This window comes from Montipora capricornis, chromosome 4, assembly GCF_036669925.1.
Source record: "Montipora capricornis isolate CH-2021 chromosome 4, ASM3666992v2, whole genome shotgun sequence".
Lineage (NCBI taxonomy): Eukaryota > Metazoa > Cnidaria > Anthozoa > Scleractinia > Acroporidae > Montipora > Montipora capricornis.
This window is the reverse complement of record NC_090886.1, coordinates 16816777-16826776: the sequence shown is the minus strand read 5'-3', so window position 1 is coordinate 16826776 and position 10000 is coordinate 16816777.

The following is a 10000-nucleotide window of genomic DNA, read 5'->3' as shown; positions in this document are numbered from 1 at the left end:
ACTTAAAATGGTGTCACGTGACTTACTTGCTGGAAACTGCTATGATAATAAGTGGGATACCTGTGGCTACAGCTTCTAGTTAAATGTATTCAGTGTTTTTGCGTAGAGACTGATCGCTTATTTGTTACTTTTTGTTTCTGCTTGTTTTCGGAGTACTAAAAAGTACAAAAACTACCAATCCTACTTTGGTTAATGTATATATTTTTTTAAACAATGCTGCATGGAACCGAGGCTGCAACGAGACAAGACGAACAACAGTAGAAGAAACCAATTCCCTGGCCCAGTTGAACTGAATATTTATTTGACAAGTAGTAGATTTCAACAAATACATTGTACTCCCATTGAAAAACCTAATGCTCTGCTTTCATTAGGAAATGGGATATATAGACTAATAAAGACCGCTTTGAAAATCGTTTAATCTTTGCATTTTCTTTGCTCGGTTTGGTATTTAGAAAGGTTATCCTGATTGAGTAAGCACTCCAGTATGAACCCTTTTTGATAACAGTTTATTGGTTACTGACCTGTTTTCTCTGTTAAGTATTCTTGGTTTCTAAAGAGCAATCCTAGTTGCAGTTGCCTCCACAGTTGCACAGACCTGTACATGCCAAATTTGCCTTAACACACTTACAACATCCTCTACACACCGTCTTACACCCACAGTGGATGAGTTCATAACATGAATCTTTCGCTTGTTGGAGGGTTGTCCAGTGAGGCACCCAGACACTGTCTTCACGCTGCCAACCCCACTGAGAAGGGCATGGTATTACTGGCTCCTTAAGAAGGTTTTGCTGCCAGACAAAACCACCTTGAAACACTGCTCTCTTGGCATGGTTAACAAGTGCCGCTCTGGTGGGAGGAATGTTGTCGAGGCTTCTTGACTTTTTGAAAACAGCTCTTGCCTTGCTTCGTTGATGTTTCTGAGGCTGCTTGTTCTGTTGTCATAAAGAAGGATCGCAAATCTCTCAATTACTGCCATGTGCTCCTCACTGATATCTTCGGTTGACGCTGCCAGTGCTCTGAGAACTGGTGTCAGTTCAGGAAACACTTTCCACACTCCCCACGCTGTCTTTTTCCCTCGTCCACCGAAAAATGACACTGTATCGCATCCTGTTATGGCGTGGAACATTGGTAATGCTGATGATTTATCCTGACCTAACGACCTCGCAATGGTATGCGCAGGGAGGTTGTGTAGATGCTTCCCAGAACCGTAAGCAACCCACAGTTCATCAACTAGAACAGTGTTAACCACTGAAATGGCCAAGACAATCACGTCTGTATCATTGCTTCTGATCTTTATTCGCTTATGACCTGACAAGCTGGCATCTAATACATGAACCATAATGCGAGTGTCTGCCTCTTCATGGATGCAAGGTTGTAGTACAGGCAGTTCCATTCTCTTGGTTGTTGACAAGACACCGTCACCATGCGTGGTATAGATTTCTTTTCCATCGGGGATTGTCAAGGTAACCACCTAGAAACAACAATAGTTGCCAATAAATTCCTATCTAGCCAGATGATTGTTATATTCACTGTTACTATCACCGAGACTGTAATTATATTGAAGCTTTTATTGAAGAGATTTTATTGTGCATCATGTAGTCATTGTTCTTACCTTGTTTGCAAGAAACTTAAACAGCACATCCTTGTTTTGGTCTACTCTCAGGAACCCTTCCAATCAGACGGAATTCGAGTTGACGGAAACACTTTTCGTCGCTGACCAGAGCCTCTCTTTTCCCGCGCAGATCGCTTCAAGGAGTCCGAAACATACACGTCCCACACAAGATCAACTCTGATTACAGATTCTAGCTGTTTCATGACATAAGGTGCAAATACAGCATCAAAGTACTCTTCGAAGGTAAGCGCTGTTTTTGGTGGCAACATCTGAACGATAACAGCGCCATCTAAAATGACTGCATCCACCTTTGGACTCTCTGTGTTTGTTGTCGAGGGATTGGGCAAGCACTTTACCAGATCTGCTTTTTGTCCTCCTCTGAGACTGCCCATTTGGGATAGGGATGGAGGCCATGGCTGGTTCTCATACTTGAAGAACTCTTCCAGATTGCCATCTCGACTTTGACATGCTATGTACAACCTCGAAAAAAGCGCACAGTCCTCCTTCAAAATTTCTACTTTGGCTTTGTCTTTTGAAAGGATCTTCTTGCCTTGAGTGCTGAATGTAGGTAGGTTATTTTTCTTCAGAGGATCTGTAATAAGTTTGCTTCTGTCAACGAATCGTTCTTTGACAAAGGTGTTGAACTGTTCCTCTCCAATCTTTGACACAGTCTGAACAGAGCTAACAACAGCTGCATCCATGACATCCTTCGTGTGGATTGCAATTAACTAAAGACCTTCATCTGTGAACGGGTTGCCCATTCTTCATAACACGAAATAAGACTTTTTACATCTTTAGCAAATGCACTCTGGAAGCCATGTTTCTGTTCGTGGTGGTGATGATCTTCAGCGGAAGATATGTTGCCTTCAAACTCTTCTACCATTCGTGCTAATTCAGGGCCTGCGACCATCCGTCTCCTCAAAGCTGCGGGGTTTTCTGTGAGTCCCACGGCACCTCCTTCTCCTTTGACCCCAGCATTAACCTGTTCATGAGCATGATCCAGCGCTATAGAAGAAAAGCACCTCTTTGTCTTGTGAACTACGAAAGAGCCTTTGCAGAATTGTGCGTGAACATGTGAATGTTTGCCTGGAAGTTCGCACATGTCTCGGTAATGTACAGAGAGCCATCTGGCGTAGTTGGGATGATCCAGTGCAAAGAACCATGGTAAAATCTGTTTAATGGCATTGACATACATGGAAAAGTTGGCTTCTCTGAAAGCTCTCACAAGCTTAAGACAACAGAGCTGCAAATCTAGTACACCAGCCCAGTACAAAAACTGTGGGGACTTTCTTTGTGAATCTTCCTTCAATTCTTGAAATGACTTTACTTGCTGATTGTCATCAACTTTGGCGAGATATTCCTCATATTCCTTACTCATCACTAGGTTAAGACTGGCTGCGGTCACTTGATGTGCCCGCCGTGTTTGAGTTAGATGACTTGCTGCGAGGAATGAATCAGCCACGCCTTGTGTCGCCACTCCTGCATTGCAAAGAGCCTCTGCCCAGCTGCTACAGTTTAACCACTTGCCCAGCATTTTGAAGGCTGCCATTTCTATATGGAGTCCACCATGCATGATGATGTATTGATCTTCATTGTAAATTTCACCCAGTGTCCACTGAATTTGCTTGGCCAAGGCAAACAGTGGTTGGTCTACAGCAATTACTGGAATTTGGGAGGGGTTGATATGCTGCACAGCAGACTTGATCACTTTCATGGAATGAGCTATCATGGCCAATGAATGAGCATTTTCAAAAAACATCGGTAGGAGAGAAATGATGGCAGGCTCATGACTTGGCAGAGAGGATTTTGAGGCACAATATGCTGCCCACGATATAAAATCGCTTTTGTTAAGTTCTTCCTTTGAGAGAAGTTCCTTAGCATTATCTAGCCAGTCTATTTCACGATCAGATTCGCTGTTGGATGAAGCTTGATGTTGAGATATAAGCTGCCCAGTGGTCTCTGGGACACGGAGCTGCCCTGAGGGTAGGGCCACGGGTGGTACTTCACTGTAACTTGATGGCAATTGGGCTATCTTCTTAGAGGTGGAACTTTTTGTTGGGTCAAAGACATCAGTGGCTCTATCGTTTCCCCTCTCCTCAGTAGTCGGGTGCTGTACTAGCGAAATTGCAGTACCGTGGAATGAATCATGGGCGCTGATTGAACTAGGGTTGTGGTCTATATTGTCAACCGCTGCGGTAGTGAATAGTCCCTCTCTGAGTTTAGACGGGCATACGACTCCTTCCCTCTCGTACCGTCCTATAACGCTGTTAGTGATTTCAGTAGATATAGAAAGCAGCCTGTCATACGAGATGCATATTCCCAGCTTGTAAAATGTTTCTATAAGAGACTTGTCCCTCGTGGTTCCATGAATTTTCAATGCTGCATAGATGGGTAGCGGGCATTCTCTTGCTCTGATGTGATGTGTGCTACCTGTAGAATCAGGACGATCACGAACTCGCGATACACTGTTGAATACCACTAGCTGGCTTACTGTCAGACACGCTTGACTGTCGGCGGGGTCTATCTTGGTTGTCGGGCCTTTGATAATCATGCTTATCAACGTTTTCAGGGATGCTGGAATAGCATTTCTCTGGCATTCTGGCTCAAATGTGCCATTAAATGAGTTCTTTATCTGTAGAATATCTCTTCTTACAATATTTGCTGCTTTTGCAAGGTGCTGAGCCTCTGAATCTTTGTCTTTTGCTTCCTTTAACACATCACCGATTTCATGTTTTAAGGCCAACAGTACTTCTCTTCCTTGCGTATGAGCTGTAAGGTCAGGAAAAGCTGCCAGTACTCTATCCTTCAATCTAGTAGCATTAATTTTCCCTGGCTCAATTCCAAGTTCTTGCAATTTGGAGGAGAAAAATCTCACCAGATCTGATAGCTTTAGCACAGCAATATTTTCAATTTCAAGACTTTCGTCGACATAGGCGATGAGTTCTGCAAAGGCAAGTTCATCTAATTCGACTTGTGATTTCACAGTATGCTTTGTAGTTGGTGAATTCGACTGTCTTGCTCGATTATACAGGCCAAGTGAGCACTTTGCATGGTACCTTGTCTCAATTGCTATCAAATCTCCAGCAGATAGCTTAGCTATAAGCTTGCTATCATTCAACACAAAGGCACATTCCCTGACTTTTTGATCTACTTCAAGGGTGGAAGCAGCATGAAGATTTAGCTGACTATCAACTGTATCGCAAAAAAAACAGTGGCTCTCTCCATGGAATCTTGGAACACTAGATCGTCTGGCTTTCACAGGACTGGAAATGCATTCTCCGATTCCCATTTCATCTTTACCATTCTTTTCTACTTTTGATATCTCAGCCAGTTTTCTTTTTTTCGCACGCTCTAACTTTGTATTACTGAAAAGATCCCTACATGACTTGTGCCATGACCCTTTTTATCTAGAAACGTCTGTTCGATTCCATTTCCCGCGTCTAGCAATTTGACATCTAATGCTGCAGGCTCTATACCGAGGTTTTGAAATTCCTTAAGATTATTGACAAACGAAGTGTAGGCGGCACCAGCATCTTTTCTCTTCGAGTTGGCAGGACATTGCAGATCTTCTTTTGTACTCTTTTGGCAAATAATGCATTGATGCCAATCCATGATTTAATAAATAGCTGAAATAAGATTCGCCGCATTATTTTAGTTAACAATAATGACTTGCCCAGTTTTATCTTCATATTTGAAGTTTCGACTGTTTCGATATCACAGCTCTTTCATGATCGATAATCATTGAACGGAAACGTATTGGTTCAAAATGTCTACCTGGAGTTTCTTCATCATCTATAAGATAACACCTTGTATCAAACAAAAATTTGTTCTATAAAATTAAAAAAAGGAAAAATCCTTACCTGCAATGACTGTAAGTTCACATGGAGGCTGCCATCTTGAAAACCGTGAGAAGCATAGGTTCTAGTCCCCAGTAATGTGAGTTTAAAGCAATCCATTGAGGAGTTTTTTTTTAACAAAAAGCACATAATGTTCATTTTTTCAGTTATCTTTTTACATCACATTATAACTTGTCGTTGTTTAAACTTCCTAGCAAAACACAGTATGTTTTGCATGCTTTGATCCCGCCTCCTTTTCAAGTAATTTGTTTTTACGAACATATTATTGCCCCGCAGAGCGTTTTGTTTTTACCCATTCTCGTCCCCATCGCCCTTTTCGTTTCTCTTAGTCGGCGGGGCCTTGGCACGAGAAAACGAAGGGCTCTGGAGACATAGGATTTTCGAGTCCTAGATTCTAGGACTTCCGGTGTTCATGTATGCAGTCGTGATGTTTCTATACACTGTCTGTGACTGTCATGGCGGTTGTCGAAGCAGGGTTCGAAGAATCCTTATGTCGGGCCTTAAGGGGTCTCAAGATGGAAACTGTTTCCCTACGTTTACAACAGAAAGAGGCGATAAGGAACAATGTTTTTTTAAGGAAAGACACTTTAATTATTTTGCAGACAGGCTTTGGCAAGTCGTTGATTTTTCAGTTGTTGCCCTTTGTTTTTGACTCGTGCCTTGGAGCAAAGAAATCTTTTATTTTGGTTGTTTCTCCTTTAAACGCCTTGATGAGAGATCAAACAGTCAAGCTGAACGATATGCAAGTTAGAAGTTTAGTGGTTCGGAAAACTGAGTCGTTAAGTGGTGTTGAAATTAACGAAATCAAGCAATCGAAGTATGGAATAATTTATGGCCACCCAGAGGTATTTCTTGGAAAATTGCGTAAGTTATTGGATTGCGAAGAAGTGAGACGCCATATGCGAGCTATCGTGATTGATGAAGCACATCTCATTGTAGAGTGGCACGTATTTAACTCTTGTCTTTATTTCTTTCCAGTTACTTCGGCATAATCTATTGTAAAGATTTGCTTACGGTTTATCTTCATTTTAGTCTTTCCCCACCTTTTGTGGTGAAATTTGTGAAAAAGTTACACATTATTAAAGTAAAGGGTGACAATGTTTGTGTTACCATCATTTTTGTTTTATCACATTCAGATCATCCCAATCATGCAGAACTTGCATGTACTGATCAAAACTGTAAAATTAGCCTACACCATATGATCCACAAGAAAATGCTAATGCAAAATGTGGAAATCCAATAGGCTACTTTTAAAAATAACATAATACTCTTTGTTTGCCCTCAAAAATTTTGCATAAGTCTTGTTTTTACTTTCTCCTGGAACCATTGTGAGTCCCAAGAGAGACTGGAAACATTATGCTTATGGAGGGAAAACAAAGAGTATTATGGTTATTTTAATAGTGGCCTATTGGCTGAGCAACATGTACCTGTAGTGGTAATGGTAGTAATAGTAGTAGTAAAACTTCATTTCAATTTGGTATATTCCATTCAGGTGTAATCTGCTATCATTGCTCACAATCTATTGTTATAATCACAGAGATGCCAACATAGGGAGATCTAAAATCTGGAGATTTTTTCCAGCCGGTCTTCCCACCCCTCCCCCCTTGATCAACCTACCCACTCCCCCTCCCCTCCCCCCTTAAACGCACCCACCCATCCCCCACCAGCTCCTTCAGAATACAAGAATATTGTGCCGCCATTGTGAATTTGCGGGAAAACAGGGTACTTATGTCAAGAATTCTTATTGGTTAATTGGAGATCCAATCCAACCATCGGTTATATGGCTATGATAGCTAAAGGAAGTCATTTTGTTTAGTTTTATTAACGTGTGTTTGAAACTCAGAGATGGAGAAGTGCATTAAGAAACAATGAAACAAGTTTGAAAAAATCGATTTTTTTTAAACTTGGGGTGCAATTTGAGTCTAGAATGGAGAAACATCTGTGAAATGTTCAGAGTCGTCTTTATCCGGGAGATTTAATGACCCGTACGGGACACGGGGAGATTCGTTCCGTATCCGGGAGAGTTGGCACGTATTTAATCATTATTACATAACATTGTTTTTCATTTTACTTGCATTTTATTTCTAGGAAGAGTTTTCGTCCTGCATATGCCCAACTAGGTATGCTAGGTGCCATATTTCCAAAGGTGCCTGTAGTCGCCGTAACTGCAATTATACATTTATTTAACTTATAATAAATTATTTTGATTTTAAAAAGTATCCATAAGGCCCACCTTCCTGACCCCATGGAATTTCCAGTTTGGCTTCATCCTTTCCCTTAAAAACTGGAATATTTTGATATGCCCTGCCCCTTGAAATTAAATATTGTTTTTTCTTTACATATTGTGATGATGAGAATTAGTAAATGACATTTAAATTGTAACAGTAAGTGAAATGTTGTTAGTAATGAAAGTTGTAGTTAGCTATAAACCTTGTAAATATTAAAGGTAGTGTCATAGTGTGATAATAAACAATGTACATTGTATAACCAAACAAATAATGTAAGTTTAAGCGTGTTGAATTTTTTCCCGCTTAGAATTTCCAGTGGCCTTCAATCCCTGGGGTGCAGGGATATGTTCTGTTACCAAACATTATGAAATAGGTTGTGCTCTATGCAGCTGGGCCATCTTTTTTTGAAATGTATAACTTTTTTAATGCTTTACTGCTTATTTACAGTGGTGGGTCTAGGGATGATGTTCCTCCCTCTTGCTGTTATGGACAAGAAAATTTCCACGTTTTCATGAATTCACCATTTGAGCCTGTCTGGATCCACCACTGGCATACCAGACATCCTTATCAATAGTAAAGGAAAATTTTTATAGAAGAGAACATTATATAGGAATAAGTACAGCCATAGCCTTGATGTATGTAACTATGTATGTACATTGAAGGGAAGTTTTTATTCCATGCTCACATTCACTTTGTTTTCCAAGGTGTAATAAAACAGGTTCACTTTAAAAGATTGCCACATCTTTTTTAGGCCATGCTACCAGTTCACCTATCCATTGTTTATTTTGGGCACTGTTTGTGTTCATCACACCTGTGACTTGAACTGCAGCTTCAGTTGGGGCTGGTTTTTCTGCCCTCACAGAGTCATCATCAACAATCTGACCAGCAGCAACAAGAAGACACTGTGCTACTAACTCCTGGCTCTGCTTTAATAGCAGAACTGTAGCACCTTAAATGGTACATAGTACATAGTACCTCTGGTCGCACTCCTTGAAAAAAGGGCCACCAATAATACTATTACAATAACCCATAACAGTGGACTTGTGAAGGATTTTAAAGTGTGATATATAAATATAAACAATTTTAGTATTCAAGGGGTTATGCAAACCTCCTTTTTGGTATTTGTTTCTGGGCTTGAGTTCTGTTTAATGAAAAAATATTTCCCTTTGTTGTCATGAACAGCAGTAAAGTTTTAATAACTTATTACCTGGCCTGTACAGATGTTGGTTTTTTTGTGACTGTATGTGGTTGGAAACCTGTTCTGACTCTACACGCTGGGCTTCCCCCATCTCCCACAATCCTTTCACATCTAGAATTACCAAAGCATACTTGTCAACAAAGTTGCCAATGCATCCCTCAAGGAATTCATGTTTCTCTTGTACAGTTGCAGATTGTGGTGGTATTTCCAGATTTAATGGCCTTGATTCAAGGTTTTCCATGCCATGAAGGCTTCGCAAATGTGTGCATGTGTTACCTGAAGCATAAGGGCCTCCGCACCTTCTTCACTTGTGGGGGAACATTTGTCCGTCCAAACCTTTGTCTGAAATAGAAGAGGGTGTCCATGTCACGTGAAAACTGTGTCTTGTACAACTTTTCCCAGGTGAACTGAGGGGAAGAGAAAAACAATGTTTCAAAGTTGGGGGACAAACACTTCGGTGAACTCAGCATGTTTGACAACAGAATGAATAATTATTATAATTATAATACGCATTTTACTTGAGAAACTATTACAATTTACTGTCACTAATAATTCTGATGGTCAGGAAATACTGAATTATATTGCAGTACAATTAATTCGGTGAGATATAGCAATTATAATAAAGAATACAATATTATAAGTCGAAAGTCAATAGTATTTCACGCACCTGGTATTTTCGTAAGCCGCTTTGTCTCCTGATGTCGGCTTGAATAGACCGGTCGGCAGGACTCTCGGACACTTGAATCTTAGTTGCATCATGTCTTTCTTTATCACCTTGCAAAAATTCTGGAAGGCGCCGTGGTGCATTAGTGATATTCTTGGGAGCAAAAGATCTAAACTGAGGGGGATTTTTGTCGTGATGTTGATCGCCCTCCACAAAAAGGCACATCTGAACACTGTGAACACTTTTGACATTTTCGCGGTTCAAGCTAGTCTTTTTCGCCTGTTGACTCGAAGAAGGTGATTCTCCAACCTGTTGCGAGCCACGGACTCGCTTCATACGAGTCTCTCCAATCAACAATTCCTGAGCAGAAAGTGTTGCCAGTGACAAAGCGCGGAATTCTATAATATTCTTCACCTTCCTGAAGCACGGTTGGCAGAGTTT